The sequence below is a fragment of the Sitophilus oryzae genome, unplaced genomic scaffold (assembly GCF_002938485.1).
Source record: "Sitophilus oryzae breed Bouriz unplaced genomic scaffold, Soryzae_2.0 scaffold_177_pilon_pilon, whole genome shotgun sequence".
In the NCBI taxonomy this organism is placed as follows: Eukaryota; Metazoa; Arthropoda; class Insecta; order Coleoptera; family Curculionidae; genus Sitophilus; species Sitophilus oryzae.
In genome coordinates, this window is record NW_022146479.1 from 8437427 (window position 1) to 8449177 (window position 11751).

Sequence of the window (11751 nt, forward strand, 5' to 3'; positions counted from 1 at the left end):
AGTGATAACCCTTATGCACGTCCCTGATGAATTTATCGACTCTTTTTTGCATTAAAATATGTAGCACTTATAGTAACTTTTACCCCCAAATTTCATCCGAATCCCTAAAGGTTTGGAAAAAAATTATAATAAATCGAAAAATTATTAGGATTTTAACACCCTGTAGCTACGAAACAAACCAGAATCGCGCCTATGTTAATATGAAAAATAAATCTTATTTTTACGGGGGGAATCTCCCCACGAGAGGTGGCACATGTGTTTTGAAACACCCTGTATTTGGCCTTTTCAAAATTTACATGGGATTTCCTATGTCCCGTGTTCGGATGGACCACACGGTATATGAGATAGTTTTTTTCTGTGTACAAAGTGGTGACTGGCCGGTTGAGAGCGATAAAAGCAGCGCCTTTAAAAAACATTTGTCAACATTCCGCCAGGCCGAGATAAGCCAGAACATATCTGACAATTTTTAGTGGAAACGAGTCAAACGGGCATAATTCCAGTCGCGAAAGTATTCAGACAAATGTCACTGACGTATTACGATATAACTTGAACAACAGACCGGTACATACTTTGTTGGCATAGTTTAATAACTGAGTGAGGATTGGCGAGCCGACAAAGCAGCGAAAGAAGTCTGCTTTGCCACTAATTAAATACTACTGTTTCCTGCATTTTCCTTTGCTCTCACTCGCTTTGAAGGTCCCTTAAAAATGCCTAGGGAAGAGAATTTCATTTCTAAGCCATGCCACCTTCGTGTCGTTCAGATATTTTTTAATTAATCTTCATTTTCCTTTATTTTCTTCCGCCAAAACCAACAAGGAACCGTCATTTTACAACAAAATCAATATTACCAATGTTGACATTTGTCGAAAACATCAGTATTTGTAGGAAGTTTTACGTATTTTTGAGGATGTACAATTGCACAATATACCTTTGAAGGCGTAGATACCTAGACTTTGTGAGAAAATTAATTTTTTGGACCCTTGTTGTTAGCTATTTTTGATAAAAGTTATAACGTCCCCTATATCTATTACTGCTATGATAGATCTACAATGGCCTATATTTTCTTATTCTTCACCTTTTACTTAGTAAATAACAGCAGTTTTAACAAAATCGATGACATGACGAAAATCGCCAATTTTAATGATTATACATATACAGGGTGTCCCAGCACTAAGTGCAAGTATTTTAAATGATAGTATAGTTCGACCCTAGAAACACTCCCATGAGGTATTTTTCGCAAAACAAAATTTTTGAAAATTAGGAATTTTTTGAAATTTTTTTAGTTTTTAGTCAAATAACATAATTTCTTGATAATATGACAACATAGGTAGTAGATTAAATTTACAAGAAAGAAAATCCAGAAAAGATCCAGTGGTTCTCAAAATTTTAGTAAAAAATATATTTTTTTGAAAAATTTCAAGGTCAAATAACTCCGTTATTTTGGACTTATTTGAAAAACGATAAAGAGAAAATATGTTTCTTTTATCGAGATCTACCACCCCTTAAAATACTTACACTTATTTTTTGGGACACTCTGTATAGACAAAAGTCGAAAAATGTCCATTTTTTACACATATTCAAAGGCCTTAGAGAAATAGTAAACATAGCAATTAAATTATGAAAATCTCAGCATTTGTAGCAAATTTTATGTAGATTCAGAATATTGAAGACGTAAATACCTTGGCTTTATGAGAAAATTATTTTTTGGACCCTTGTTTTTCAACTATTTTTTATGAAGATTAAACCACCCCCTAGTTCAATTACTGTTCTCGTAAGACTATAATGGCCTATATTTTCTTATTCTACATCTTTTAATTAGTAAATAACATTAGTTTTAACAAAATCGGTTACATAACAAAAATCGCACATTTTTACTATTCAAGTAGTAGATATATTTATTTATATTCCTTAGTGGGCATTAAAAATTATAATAATAAACTCAGTATTTAGAAATAACTTTGATTATAAATTAAAAGAGATGAGAATTATAAAGTATGAAAAATTTTTACAAACCTAATGAAATTCTAATTCGAAGAACAAACATCGTTGACAGTAAAAGCCGAAAAAAATCGCCTGGGAATAAATAATGCAGGGGAAAAGTCGAGAGTGACAAGAGCAATTGGGACAAACGTAGGAATAGCTGTCATCAAGGCGGCGCTGGGGTGAATTACACAGAGGTCTCTTTTTAATTTCACTCCCTCCGGATAAGATTTCCTTCGAGCTAATAAATAATTTAAATTTAATCGACTCAGTTCTGCGACTAAATCTAATTTTGTCTTTGTTTCATCCTTGGATTTGCCCGATTTAAAACTGTACATGCAGCGAAATATACCCGATTTATTATGCCCTTTGACTTCCAAGTTTGTTTAATTAAATTTTTTTCTTGTGTTTTACTAAAATATTATTACATATTCAAAGTCGCAACCCGCTACGTATTATGACTTTAATACTTTAAAATTTATCAATTGGAATATTGTTTTTAAGAAATATTCCAATTTAATAAGATTGTGTTTTATAGGATGTGTTAACAAATAATTTTGTCCAACTATTAACTAGACTCTAATTCATAGCACCAGTGGCGGCTCGTCAGATGCAGTAGGTGAAGGGGCACTTCACCGAAAAAATACTCAAATTCAAGAAAAAACTTTACTGCTTAAAATATTAATTTAGTTTAATATATTTACATGTATCTAAATAATAAAATGGTAATTTTTTATATTCTTTTTTTCCGGGCGGACCTCTGCATAATAGGGCCACCGCATCGTTAATTCCGGCTGAAAAAATAGCATTATTGGCCCGCACGCGCCAACGTTTCCATGAAGCCACAAGTGAAGTGAAAATATTTGTGAGCCGAGCGGCTGCACGGTTTCCATGGTAACGTGACGTCAGCCTAGCGGCAGCATGTAAATTCCCCGCCCAGAAATTTTTTATCGGCGACCGACGTGAATGAGTTTTTGGGCAGTTCGCTTCGTCTTCCTTTATGTTAATATTCGGCTACTTCGGCGAGTAATGAACCGTGTAAAGACTGTTGTTATTGATTATAATCAATAACAAAAGAAATAATTATTACAATAACAAAAAGAAATAATTATTTATTGTTGTTTGTTAATGGTTTTTGTTGATTTAACTTGTTAATTTTTGCTGTTTGTTTTGTTGTTGTGTTTTAAAACTGTTTTGTCAAAAATGAACCCAATCAATGACTTGGTGTGCAATTTGAGACATGAAAAATTGAGCTGATTTACAAAAATTAGTAAGGTTAGTAATATAAATAAGTCAAATTTATTTTGGTTAATATTGCTTAGTAAACATTAATGTAATAAATTAATGTAATAATTGAATAATAATTGAATGACTCCTCGGTTGTAACCAACAATATTTCAATATCGAAATTTCAGTGAAAAAACCGAGAAAAAAACGTTATACCTCTTCTCTATTTTGAAAAAAATGTCGGTTACAACGTTTTTCGGGGAAGCCCTTCAATAAATACAGTGTTCGCCATAAAGTTGGATCCATATGGACGGTTTTTTTTGGTATTAGAGTTTAAAAAAACTTTTTTTGGCAATCCTGCTTTAAAAGCAACTTAAAACGCACCAAGTCAAAGGTGAAACATAATTTTGTTAGTAACCTTTTTTAAAATAATAATAATTTAACCAATTTTTAAAAATTTCTTTTAAATATTTTGTATTTGACAGCTCCCAGATGTTAGCTGTCAACCTTGACTTGGTGCATTTTAAGTTGTTTTCAAAGCAGAAGTGATTGCCACAAAAAGATTTTTTAAAACTCTAATATAAAAAAAACGTCCATATGGATCCAACTTTATGGGGGACACTGTATATAATGTTTATTATATTTAATTTAAATTTAATTATATTTTCACTGGAATGCAAAATAATGTGTTTATCGAAAACTGGTTGTATCTCTTTTTACTTAATGTGTTTTAGCCCAAACTAAAACGAAAATATTATAGATATTAGTGTATAAATAATAACAAAAAAAATGGAGAATGCAGCAAAAAATTTTCAAATAATATTTTAAAAAATGTTGACAAAATGGTGAATGCGCCAAAAAAAATTATGCCTACAAGCCGCCACTGAATAGAACATTCATTAAAAAACAAATTGATAGTTGTGTATTTTTATAAAATTGAATACTAAAGTTTTTCTAAAGTACCATATCTATTAGTGTTCATGAAACAAACAATCATACTGGCTGATGCTATATTTTAATCTTTGAAACAGCAACAAAAGTTTATTAAATCCCTAAGCCATAAACTTCTGCAGTGATTTTCCTAATTGGTACCTTAAAGTACTATCGACGTAGTAAAAGTAATTCTCGTTTTGTCTTGTACAACACCAATTACTTATTATCTAATTATAACACTAGGATTTAGCAAAGATCGTGTCTACTAATAAAAGTGAAAAAAGTCAAGCAAACGTGCATTCTTTCACGCGATCCAAGCGTCCAGTTTGGTAACCGATACAGCCAACCAGTGCCTAAAGTACTTTGAACAAAGTTAATTAGAAGTTAGATTACATATCAATAATATATTGGCTTAAATACGGGATATGTATATGCGCAATTTTTCTATTCAAATGAACAATCTTTATTTTCGATATCATACATTTTTACATCTCCTACTCGATACAGGATGAGTCTCAAACAGTGATGGGTGATGGGTAAATAGTAAATATCCATAGGTATAATAAAGAAATTTGGGTGTATACCTGGTATATACCCAGAAGGTGTAGGATATACAGGGTGTACCAGGCTGAGCGTGCATTAGAAGTTTCTAGAGGACTACAATCTCTAGATCCTAGATCGGAGATTTTTTGCACATAATTGTTTCACAATGAGATCTATCGATTAAAAATATTTTCAGTATGGCGGCACTTCCGGAAATACCGGAAGTTGACAGCAACTTTCTTATTTTAAATTGATACCTCAATTTTTCATTATATATTTAAATTCTCTGTAAAATTTTATGAATTTTAATATCAAACACTTTGATATCTAACATTAACCGTTTTTGATAAAAAAATATTTAAATTTTTTTGGAGGAAAAAAAACTGCCTGTCAAAAAAATTTGTATAGCCTAAACGTCAAATTTAGTGATTACCACAGCCACTGTGACATAAAAAGAAGACATGTGGCTGTAAACTTCCGATATTTCCAGAAGTGCCGCCATACTGGAAATATTTTTAATCGATAGATCTCATTTTGAAACAATTATGTGCAAAAAATCTCCGATGTAGATCTTGTAGTTCCCTAGAAACTTCTAATGCACGCTCAGCCTGGGACACCCTGTATACCCATTGAGAGATTTTTTTTTCGTCGGGGAACTCCTTTGTAAAATTCGATTAATCACCTGACCTAAACTGAACTGTCAGCGTTATACTGTATTTTCGATACAATTAAGGCGTTTTTCAAATAAGTCCAAAATAGCGGAGTGACTTTATTCTGAAATTTTAAAATTTCTTAAATCTTGAGAAATACTGGATTTTTTGTTTTCTTTTTTTTTTCTTCAACAAAACTTAACTTTTACTACCTACTTTATTAGTTGATGCCGTAATGCATTCCACAAATTGCTTTTTAAAAAAATACTGTTAGTGCCTCTTTGGTCGTTGTCTTCGTAGCCGGAAACACTGTCTCTTTGGCTCTTCTCGAAGCCGAACTAATGAGAGCCCAGATCCATAAATTAAGATATTTCTGATATCATCAGCGCCATTGAAATAATAAATCTTACATGGATAGTAGTGTATATATTCACTTCAGTTCGTTGTAGGATATAAAAAAATCGAATTAAAAATTTTGATTTACTTAGAGAAACAGATAAAAAATAAATTGCATCTAGTGATATTGCGTAGGTATATAATTTCATATGTTGAAAGTAGACAATTGCAAAGGATCTCTCTCTGTAACGGATTCTTATTGAACAATGAATATTTTTCGTAAAAGTCAGTTTGTCAGACGGTTTTATAGAAGTTACTTCTCCATCTCCGATACCTATCAGTCGTACCGAAATTTCGGACACGATTGGTTGTCTCGGCGCACTCAGTGATGAGATGTTCCCCATTTTCCACACAAAATCTGCATTCACCGTTGTATCTTAGCTTCAATATACTGATGATATTGAGAATACAGTGTCCTAGTAAAAACGCCATGACAGTCCGAAGATTGTTCTTACTTAAATCAAGGATTTTTTCAAAATGTTTGATTTTCTCGGTCGTAAGTCCTGAGCAATTTCTTCGAGTGTCTTAGACCGTTGGAGAATTCCCATTCTAGGTTAAGAAGTTGAGTCTTCCAAGTTCTTTAATTCTGCTTTAAGTTGATTTCCACTTGGAAAGCAGAACGGTGGTCCAGTTAGTGAAGTGTTCGCTCCTTTTCTAGCTAGATAGTTTGCTTTTTCATCCTTTGGTGGTCTGGTACACAGAGTAGAGGAGACAGAGGACTTTATTTTCTTTGTCTAATTTGTTCAGCTTCGCTAGGCATTCTTTGACCTTTAACCAACTTATTTCGAATTTATGATTACTGAGTTCAGATTCGTATTCTTAAGCAGTTTTGACGGCCCCAGATTAAATCATCCTAATCTTAGATGCATAATTCTACAGTAAAGACCTCTAACTACAATAAAGACCTCTAACACAATGCATAAATGAAAAATATAAATATGAAAGGGATTAAAGGAACAAGAGTTGGCAAGCCGAGAGAGTTATGGGGCAAATTTAATTTAAAGCAAATGTACGTAAAACGTCTATGCACTAGGAAAGTGCCAGGGATAAATAAGATACGTGGGATATTATAATTTCCTCTGGGATACATTGCATACGACCCGGGCCACAGATGTCATAGCCAACACCTTTTTTAATCGCGCTCGCGAAATTTATTATTTATGCTCTTTTTTTCTAATTCCACCTCTTGTTCAATTCTCCTCTGTTCCACCGTCTCTACATTTTTTTATTTATTTATTTACCAGCAATTCGCTGATACTTTTTGCTTCGCATATATTTTTATCACCACGGGCAGCCGAAAATCCGTAGTCAAGTGTGGTAAAAATGCCATATTTAGGTAAGAAATGAGACATTCAAATAAAACTAGACAAATATAGGGGCAAATATAAGATACCTTAATAGCATCTATATTTTTAAATTTTATTCACAAGTCAAAATTGCCAAAAAATATGTAGAGAAACCCAACAAATACACGTAACAAGCTCTTAAAAAGGTTACAAAGTTAGTCCTCAGTCGTCAGCAGCGGAAATTTAACCTTAATATATGCAGCCAAAGCTTTTCATATCGATAGATCAAAATTGTAGATACTGAGGTAAACAATGATTTAAAGAAAGACATTTTTTTTTAAATTACTACCCTCAAATTTGCAAGGCGGGACTTCTAGAACTGCGGAATGTTTGCTCTTTCAATAGATTTTTAGAAATAGTTTGCTCACTAATTGCTGTAATTGTATTTTTTTGTGTTCTACTCTTTACATGACACTATTAATATTTTAATATCACTTATTAACTTCATATTTTTCTTCATTTTTAACGACAGCACAGCGATTAAACGTGCATTTTGCAACTGTCTCATATTTAACCCAGCATGTCTCATTTTTAGACTTTTTATGTTAAATGGCACTCTTTTCTGCATGCTTCTTTTTTAAGAAGTACTTTTGGTATATTTTTTGCAATGGTTACCTTACAACCAAATGCCTTTTATAGATGAAATAGTTCTAAAAGTTTTTTGAAAAATTTTTACACCACTTGACCCTAGTAAAAATTTCAAATAAAATGAAGGGAACAGACACCAACGAATCGTCTTCAATTTACCATAAATATCACTTTATTAACATTGTAAATTGTCTCGCAGTGTGCAAAAGAAAGAATAGGAACGATAAGGATCTTTTTATGTATGACGATATGAATATGCATAAGGAAGCTAGTCGCAAGAACGGAGTGTGGGACAGAAGACAGAGCAATCATTATGATAATTTCGAGATTTTATCAGCTAATAAATTGCTACTACGTGTAATCATCGAAGCCACTCCGGGGCATTTACTTCCCAGATCCCAGAAAATTATTCTAATTCGAATGGCTTTTTATAACACCAAGAATATAGGTTAAAATATACTTCCCAACAGCAAACACTGTCAATATGATGTAAAAAGTCTTCCCAAAAAATCTAGCTCTAAAAAATTTGCTCAAAAGGACCACAAGATAGCATTACAATATCAGCATCAGCATGCAATAATGCATAAACATAAACTATTGGAATATTACAAAGAAACAAGTGTACTTATAAGGATTCTCATTGAATTTGGAAGGGTCTCTTTAAGTGTAAAACACTTAGAAGAAATATTTATATATAATTTCTGTTTTTATGGAAAAAGAAATATTATAATCTTACAAAAACAATGAGAATTTTAGAAAATAAGATCTGTCTAACGTAAGCTTACAGAAACAGGAAATTGAATCACTAGATTTTTCGATCTGTTTAATTAAAAACTGAATTAAAATTATTGCTTAACTATACTGGGTACGTCTCAAAAGGCTCACCCCTATAACTTTTTTTATTTTTTCAGATAAAAAACCGAGATTTGGTATGTTAGTATATGAGGTAAATTCAGATTGATTGACGTTTTCAATTGTTTTCGGTCGCTTCCTTTTTCACCGGAAATGACTACAACCTTAGATTTTTAAATGGCACCGTCTGTATTTTTTTACTTTGTGAATCGAATGACATAGCATATGTTAAGTATCATATATCATTCGATTTTCGTCACTTTTGATACGTTCGCTCAAAAACAAATTGTATTGTAAATTTCAATCTAGAGTGCCATGACTGTGTTAAAAACGCTAATCTTTAATCAAGAAGCCTCGGAAAAATAGATTTGATCGTCTAATGTTTTTAGTGTTTTATCCTGGTCGGTTAATCGTATTTTTAATCAGATCTCAATTTTTTCAAATCGAACGAGGGTGGCTCATTAGCATATTTGGAAAAAACATTTTTTTACGAACAATTTGATACCACACACTTAGTATTTCAAGTCAAATTGTCGTTATGAACCGCATGTTATAATGTCAAATAAACCATACGCGAAAATGTCAAAAGTTGACATATGATATGTCATTCTATTCAGAGTATAATTTTCTATCGAATAAAAAAATATCGATGGTGCCATTTAAAAATCAAAAGTTGTAGTCATATCCGGTGAAAGCGGAAGTGACAAAGAACAGTTGAAAACGTCAATCAATCCGAATTTACGTCATATACTAACATACCAAACCTCTTTTTTTTTACCTGAAAAAATAAAAAATTTATAGGGGGTGAGCCACTTTCGAGACGCACCCGGTATACTTCCTACTTTTTGTAGAATACAGAAACAAAGTCATTGGTTTCTTTTTATCAAAAAATTATTTCCGAATATTTCTACTGAAATGAACTTACCTAAAAAAAACAGTAAGCTTACAGAACTAAGGAAAGGAATCACTAAACTCTTTACGTTCCTTTGTATCATAGAATGGTCTCTGAATACTTCGACTGGTCTCATCTTAATCTTACAGAAACAAGAAATGGAATCACTAGACTCTTCCACTGTTTAATTGAAAAATAAATTTAAATATTGCCTAGCTATACTTCCTAATTTTTGCACTATACAGAGGCAAAGTCTTTACTTTTTTTTCACCAAAAAGAGGATTTCTGAATACTTCTACAATTACCTCAAGAAAAAAAAGTAAGCTTACAGAAACAAATAATATCTCATATTATTATAAATCGAAGAATCTAGTAATCTCACTCTTCGAGACTCTTCGATCTTGCCTAGCTGTGTACTTCGGACATTTTGTACGATACAGAAACAAAGTAATTGCTTTCTTTGTATCAAAAAATGATCTCTGAATACTTCTATTATTGCCTCATGGAAAATCGTAAGCTTACAGAAACATGAAACGAAATAACTAGACCCTTCGATCTGTTTAATTGAAAACTGAATTAAAATCTTTGCATGCCTACTTCTTGTACGCTGACTGAATAATCTTCCGATAATACGACGAAGTAAAGTAAACCGAAGTCAACGTATGCAAAGCTAATCTACCAAAAGACAATTTATGGCTAATGCGAGGCGGGCAAATATAAATTTATGGTAGTTGCTTTGTCGCAAGGTAATCTATGTACAAGTCGACTGTTGATTCAGCGATACATTTGCATTGAAAGTTCGATTTTTTCCCAGCCCAGCTCGCTTAATTTATATCTGTTGAAATGTCACCGATCAGGTAATTAAAATTAGTTTAGTTTCCACACGCCGTTTGTTTTTATTAATTGCACCTTAAAGCGATGGCCTATAAATTTGAAGCTGTCTAGTTCAAACTAGAGCGTCGAGAATTTTCATACAACCTCAGCTTGATCTTAATAAATTATTATATTATGGTATTCCTGAATTCGAAGAAATTTTGAATTGTTTGGGAAAAACTAACTTAGAAAAAGAATGGACTTACTTAACTAACTAACTTAACCCTAACTGACTTACTTATTTTTCCAAAAAGGTACATCAAAATTTCCATAAACATATTTAAAAACGTTCAAAAACAAGGGTTGAAAAAAATGTTTTTCCCCAAAATTAAAGCGTTTAAACTCTAAAAAAAAATGTTTATACACGGTGTCCCACAATTAGTGCGACAAACTGAAAGGGGTTGTAGAGGGCATCAAAACAAGTCATTTGAGATAGGAACCCACGTCCGGAAATGTGCCATTTTGGCAGGACGTGGAGTAAAACGTAAATTTCAAGTTGCATTATTTATTCAAAACATTTACAAAAACTGCTCAACGCCCCGTCCATTCTGTTGAAGACAAAAATGCACACGCCTGTTCGCTGTTGATAGTAGGGCGTGCAGTCCGTGTTCCGTGTTGGTACCTTAGTGCACGTCCAGTCAAGTTCCTTCCGCTCATTTTAATACTACCGGACATGGGGTCCTATACTCAAATGACTTGTTTAGAGGGCATTACTCTACAACCCCTTTCAGTTTATCGCACTAATTGTGGGACACCCTGTATATTCCAAATGCTAATATTTTCAAAATTTTATGACTTTATCTACTACTTTTCTGAGAAATCTAAATATAAAAATTATTCAAATAATGAATTTTTATAAAAAAAATTTAACCTATCCTACAAAATAATATACAGGGTGTCCCAGAAATAATTGCAAGTATTTTAAGGGGTTTGTAGATCTGATCAAAAGAAACATTTTTTCTCTTTATCGTTTTTCAAATAAGTCCAAAATAACCAAGTTATTTTACTTTGAAAATTAAATAAAATGCTTTTTTGCTTAAATTTTGAGTAAGCTCAAATTTTGATGTAAATTTAATCTACTGCCTATGTTGCCATATTATCAAGAAATAAACCTTTTTGAAAAAAAAAATGTTTTTAAACTTAAAACTAAAAAATTTTCTAAATTTTTTTTCAAAAAATTCCAAATTTTCAAAAAAATTTTTCGCAACAAATACCTCATTGGCGTGTTTCTGAGGCCGAAATATACTACCAGTTAAAATACTTGCACTTATTTCTGGGATACCGTATATAATACCCTTATAATACCTATCCAATGATAACCTATCCTACAAAAAAATCTACATAACCCTACCATATATATTTTGTGTAAAATATACATAATAGAATTTCCTACCTAAATAGCCTACCTATTTTTTTCGACATATTCTAAGTAGTATATAATTCGCGATATAGACAAAAATTGGTAATTTTT